We start from the raw sequence: 5,926 nt of genomic DNA, 5'->3' as shown, positions 1-5,926 counted from the left end.
AGATGATGGGACGACTGACTGGTTCCCCCAATCACTATCATATAGGGTGACGTATTCAGCTTCTGTAACCCAGCATGCATTGGGCATCATTGTGTATTTACTATTAACCCCTTTCTTGTGGCATTCAGCCGTTTGGCTTATGGTAATAATCAGGGTTGAACTTTTGCACTGCATGCTCCATATATGGGGGCTACACTGGTTTATAATCTAAGATTGTTGGTTATATGCTAGCAGCATTTATTCAGAGTTATTTTTCTCTGTGCACTTTCAGCATTTGTGGTCTACTGATATATTAAAATCTATTATGTTATCTTCTGTCATCTTTTGGAGAGTCCATTTATGATCTTTTGGATGTTTTAAATGTTTTTAAATATGTGCTGTTTTTTGGCTTGTCATTAATAAAATTTGCTCTTAGTTTGTACCTATTGATACTGTGTGGTGATCCTATTTTTTTTTTTGCATGATTCTTTTCCTCTTTTTGGTTTCTATATATGTCATGCAAGAGATCCCCCAGTGAATATAGACTCTAATTATTACTGTTGTGATAGTGCCCGCTTGTTCTTTTCATATAAGGGGTTTCCCCCACTTGTTACCCTGTCGGTATTGGCGCCTCGGTATGGATCTTTCACTTAATCCATCATGCTGTGCTTTGTTCCACATGTGATCTGTTGTCCTTCGTCTCTGGAGGGCTGTGTGCACTATATCCTTGATTTCATGATATTTCATCTGCCACTCTTTTGTGGCTTGCTTTAATAGCAAATTTTTTGTGCATCTTTTCATCCAGTACCTCTATATGTTGTGGTGTGGGGCACATTTGTGTGCGTTTATTATCAATATTATATTTATGCCCCAACCCTGTTTCTTGGGCATTCCTTTGAGAGATTGCATGATATTGCTTTACATGGTAACTCTGGCTGGCATGTTTATTATGATTATATTCCATCCGATAGGCGATCTATATATTCTTTAGTCTCTATGTTCTGTGTGATTTGACTATGATTGTGTGTCATGTGGAGCATCCTGGTGAGAGTATTTCTATTTATTGATGCTGATGTATTTTACAATGATGACGTTTTTCTATCTATTTGGATGCCACATGTATGAGACTCACTTATTTTTTGTACAGACTAGGGTTAACAGTGGGTTTGTTATTCCCGTTGTTTTAACATGTTTTTAAATTGTGTTGTTAATAAAGCTCTTTCTGCATATATATAGATTGGTAGTGTGCATTTCTCTATTGGTCCTTCTTTTTTCTTTTTTTGTATTGTACTAGTATGTGACCATTGATTTGCACCTCTGTTTTTGACATTTTGCAAATATTAGCAGTGCGCCCTTACATTCTTGATTTCTGGGGTACAGTGGAGTACACATCTTAAAAAGCATGACAGATCTGAGCCTCCTCCTGCTCCCTCTTCTGCTGCTGTCTCGGTTTCTTCCTCCTGCTCAATATCAACAGAGCCACCTGCCACTCCACAAAGAGAGGATGTGATAGCAGCACCATTGTCTCCAACCATCTCCACATCGTCCCATAGAAGTGTTTCACTTTCCATCCCCTAAACCCTAGAGAGAAAAAGTGGTACCCCCATGCCCACCCACGAGCCATGGTCCTGACTGACAGCATTTTCAAATTACTGGCCTTTGAAATTCTGCCATTCTGGCAGGTGGATTTGGATAATTTAAAAAAACTGATGGCGGTTGCAGTCTTGCAGTACATTCTTCCAAGTCGCCACTTTTCCAGACATGCCATACACATGGAGAAAAAAAGGTGTAAGCACCTAGTAAGCATGGCCAGGGACATTACATCTCCGTAACTGCCCCCTGAGTAAATGTAGTGGCAACTGGTACAGAGGCGGAAGGCATTCTAACTCAAGTCCTACCACTACCGAGGATTGCTGGACATTTCTCTGCCAGGTTACCTCCTCCTCCTCTCCCTCCACCACCTCCTCATCTGGTCACATTAAGACCTGCACCACCAACTGAAGCACAGCTGGGGCACCGCCACCACCTCAGAAGGCATGTTTAGCATGGCTGAAATGTTGCAAAACATCCAGCACTACCATCTCCTACACTCCGTCTTAACAGGAGGCAGCTGTACAACAACATTGTTGGAGAGTACCTGTCCACACGTCTCCATGTACTATCTGATGGGTCTGCCCCATTTATCTTCTGGGTCTCCAAACTGGACACATGGCCTGAGCTTGCCCTTTATTCCTTGGAGGTGCTGGCCCGCCCTGCGGCAAGTGTATTATCAGAACGGGTGTTTAGCATGGCAGGGGGTGTGATCACAGACAGGTGCATCTACCTGTCCTCATCCAACATGGGGAAGCAAACATTCCTTAAAATGAACCTGGCGTGCATACTACAGGACTTGTCTATACCTTTGGATGACTAGATAACTATACCAGCTGCTGACAGCCAGTACTGAACTATATTTGCCATCTGTTTAATTTAGGTGCCTCCTCCCCAAAGAAAAAAAAACCTGTGTTGGCTACCTCCTACTCTGCCTTTTCCACCTACATTGCCATGTCCACATCCTCCACCTCCTCCTTCAGTTGGAACTTCGCCTCCTTGTTTGATAGTTTACTTTGGATTCATTCTATGTTGTTTTAAGTCCGTTCCATAAAAAAAAATAAATGAAAAAGCACTGAAAAAAAAGAAAAAAATACAATACAAAAAACAGTATTCGATTACTTCTCCCTTGCCTTTGTCACCTATACCGTCATGTCCACGTCCACTCGAACCAACGCCTACTGGTTCTAGATTGCTGGCTTTAGTTAATTCTAGGCTGTTTTAAGTTACTTCTCCCTTGCCTCTTACACCTACAACACTACGTCCACCTTCACATGGAAGACCGCCGCCTCCTGGTTCAAGACTATTATTTTTTACTTTTTTGTTCTATGCTATTTTAAGTTATTTACCTATCCAAATTTGTTTGCAGGGCACTTGTCCTGTTCTTACCCCCAATTATCTTCCTTTTGCAGCCCTCTAGCCCTTAATATGACCATTTTACAGCCATTTTAAAGCTCAGAAGATCGGCTTCCCATTGACTTGTATTGGATTTGAGGTCAAGTTCGTATATCGAACCAAACCTTTTCATCTAGTTTGACAGAACCCGGCAAACCCAAACATCCTCAGGTTCACTCATTATTTTTGACATATGTGTGTTACACATATTTCATATGTCTACATACATACAAATATGAATCTAGTTTTAGCAGTGCAGTTCACATGTTCAGTGCTGGTTACAACTCTTCTCTTTGTGGAAGCAATATATAGCAGTAACTTGAATCCTACAAGAACTTCACGGAGTCATAGTCCAAAAAGTTGTAATAAAAGTATAACAAATTTTATTAAGACATAAATAAGCCGAGTCACAAAAAATTAACATATATCATCTTCAAAGGCTACAGGAGACAAAAGAACATAAAATTAATAAGTGTTAAGGACACAGAGAGAGAAAGATGCTGATTATGTCACAGGATGGGCAAGCTAACAGGAATCAAATATCATATACCTCAAGAAGACTCCTTATAAAAACGTGCACAGTGCAAATATAAATATACAAGGAGGATCCTCAATTCAAATTGGGCTCATATGGAGGCAGTAAAAATTAATTTCAATGAACACTATTAACCATATACCATAGACCCTCGGAAAAGAAAAGGGTAATGTTAGGAGATGCCCTGCTTACACATTCTTGCCTGTCAGCATGTGTCCAGTGCAACCCCAACGCGATACTCCTGTACTGGCCTCTCCACTCTCTTCTGCTGGTGCATGGGCTGATCTAAAAAATGTGTGAAACAACCAACAGAAATTGCTTCTGCCACTTACACCTATGCTGCTAATGTCTTTGGCATTGACGACTAGACATTCCCGTGTTTGGATGTCTATAACTGCGACGCACACTGTCTGCCTCACTGCTGCCTTGGGGAAAACCAATTTTAGGATTGTCTACAACTATGTTTCGATACTCCAACATGCGCACATCCCTTTCCAGGGGGGTAAGCAACTAGCAATATTTACTCTTGTAGCGATGATCTACCAGCTTGGCAACCCAGTAGTCAACACTATTTCTAACCCTAAGTATACATGCATCATGTTACAGATAGTGCAGCAAAAAGGTGCTCATGTGGTCCAAGTCATGGTGTGTTGGTGGCAAGGTAACACTCAAAACTCCTGACTATTTCACTCCCAAGACATTTTCCTCCTCATCCTCCTTTTTGTTCCTCAGCTCCTGCACCTTCACCAACAGTTTGTCTGGTACCATGAACCCCCTCGATCGATGTAATCCACCCTCCCATGGCACCCATCAGTGCGATGACAGTCTGGAACTTAGAGATATTGTCATAAGTTCCGCATCCTCCTCTGCTTCCACCTCTTTCTCTTAACCAACATATCCTTTTGCAGACTATTCAAAGTGTGCTCCAGGATGAAGATGACCAGAATAGTAATGCTGATGACGGCATTGTCAGTGCTAACCATCTTAGTAGCCATTTCAAAACTGTGCATAATGATGCAGAGGTCCTTTTTCTGTGCCCACTCTGCAAGCTTTGCACCATGTCCATACTGCGTTGGCCCAGGATATTCAAAAGGACATACTGCAACAGGGATCATCGCTGCTGCCACAATCACTGCAACATGTGCAGAGTGGAATTCCACCGTGTTGGCACATGACATATCAAACATTTAATGGGTAGGCAGAAAGACCTCTGTAGCAATGCAAGTCAATGACCTGCAGAGTGCGAACTGTGGTAGTGAGCACACAGCAACTGTGCTTTCAGCAACAGCAAATCCAGGTGAGATAGTGGCATAGAAATTGCTGCACCACCAGGCTGATGAGATGAGCCATGAAAGGCATGTGTGTGAGGTTGCCTTGACATAGGGCCACCACCAGTGTCAGTGGAGACAGCCATTGCTCAAACTCGGCCTGGATAGCTGTTCACAACTCTTGAGGTGTGTGACTGTGATTGCCAAGATATATAAATTTAAACACTGCCTGATGGTGGTGAGCTCAGGCTGCGCAGTACGGAGGTGGGGGGATTCTCTCTGCAATACTGAAACACGTGGCTCATTACTGGAGAGGTTGCGTGCATCAGTGGAGACCCTAGTGGAGTTGGAGGAGGCAGAAGGAGTGGAGGAAGTGTTAGATATAGAGGTTTCTCCAGCAAGCCTTGGGGATTTCAATACTTGCCCACCTGCCCCCACAGTCACCAGAGTCACCCAGCACCCAGTAAGCAAGATGTAATGCCCCTGGCCATGTTTCCTCATCCAGGTATCAGTGGTGAAATGCACCCCGGCAGATGTAGATTTTGTTCAAGGAATGGGTGATGTTGTAGAGCAGGCACAGCTTTCTTAGAGAAGTCATCGCGACAGAGCAACTAGTACTGGGTGACTGCGACAGCCATCAGCTTTCGTAAACCATCGGTATCCTTCAGTCAGAAAAGCAGCATATCCGTGGCCAACAGATTGGAGATGGTGGAGTTCAACCTCTTTGTTTTGGCATTTGTAGGAGAAAACATTCTTTTATGTGACCACAACTGTGGGACCAAGGGCTGGTTGCTGTGCTGAGAGAGGGTGGAGTAAGGTGAACACATCAAACTGCTCAACTGTGACTGAGGTGCAGGCAGAGTTGTTATGGTGGATTGAGAAATATATTGTGTGCTTGATGAAACAAAAGCAGCAGGCATCTCCACTTTCATAACAGCTGACAGGCTTTCAATCACCCCGACTGTAGGGAGTAAACAAGTGGAGGTTCTGCTCATGGAGACCTGTGTGAGAACACTTACCACAGTGATGGAGGAGGCAACAGATGCAGTTGATGGTGTGGACGTTGGTTAGCGAGGCCCACTAGTCCGCATTTTAGTGCAGTGAGATTCCCAGACTAACGCATGTTGATCATACATATGCCGGTCCATGCATGTAGAAG

The sequence above is a fragment of the Dendrobates tinctorius genome, unplaced genomic scaffold, assembly GCF_039654945.1.
Source record: "Dendrobates tinctorius isolate UK_male_01 unplaced genomic scaffold, ASM3965494v1 ptg000098l, whole genome shotgun sequence".
In the NCBI taxonomy this organism is placed as follows: Eukaryota; Metazoa; Chordata; class Amphibia; order Anura; family Dendrobatidae; genus Dendrobates; species Dendrobates tinctorius.
Note: the sequence above shows the minus strand (reverse complement) of the source record.